The 558-nt window shown below is 47.1% G+C and overlaps 1 non-coding gene across 1 annotated transcript; it reads right to left on the reverse strand.

Annotated features, from left to right (window-relative positions):
- Window positions 1–266: 266 nt before the first annotated feature.
- Window positions 267–339, reverse strand: TRNAK-CUU (transfer RNA lysine (anticodon CUU)). The gene has a single exon. It is a non-coding gene; the product is annotated as a tRNA-Lys (tRNA).
- Window positions 340–558: the final 219 nt, after the last annotated feature.

Consider the following 558-nt stretch of genomic DNA (forward strand, 5'->3'; position numbering starts at 1 on the left):
TTTTTATTTTTTATTTATTTATTTTGGTTCGTGATGAGCCACAAACCCATATGGCCTTTCCCCAAAAGGCGCCGCTTCTGTCGTGCGTTCCTGCGTGCATGCATTTTCAGCCATGCATGCCACTTTGGCCGGAAAGAAAGTGTGTAATATGTATGTATTTCTCCCACGCACCGTCACAAAAAATATTGAACGCACAGACAAATCAGCGACATAAACAAAAAAATCTGGACAATAAAAAACAAATCAGTGACAAAGACAAAAAAATATGTTCATGGTGGGGCTCGAACCCACGACCTTAAGGTTAAGAGCCTTGCGCTCTGCCAACTGAGCTAGACAAGCTTTGTGGTTATATATTCGAGCTCGGCGCCATAGATCTTGGCGCCGAGCTCGGTGCCACGTCGACGCCGCGTCAGCTCGTGGACGACAGCGCGGCAGGTAGCTCGGCGCCAAGATCTATGGCGCCGAGATGTGTAAACTCGGCGCCATAGCTCATGGCGCCGAGAAATGGGTCCAAAATTGCATTTAAGTTTTCTGGGGGTCTAATTGGAAATTTTTGAC

The sequence above is a fragment of the Zea mays genome, chromosome 5, assembly GCF_902167145.1.
Source record: "Zea mays cultivar B73 chromosome 5, Zm-B73-REFERENCE-NAM-5.0, whole genome shotgun sequence".
NCBI classification, from domain to species: domain Eukaryota; kingdom Viridiplantae; phylum Streptophyta; class Magnoliopsida; order Poales; family Poaceae; genus Zea; species Zea mays.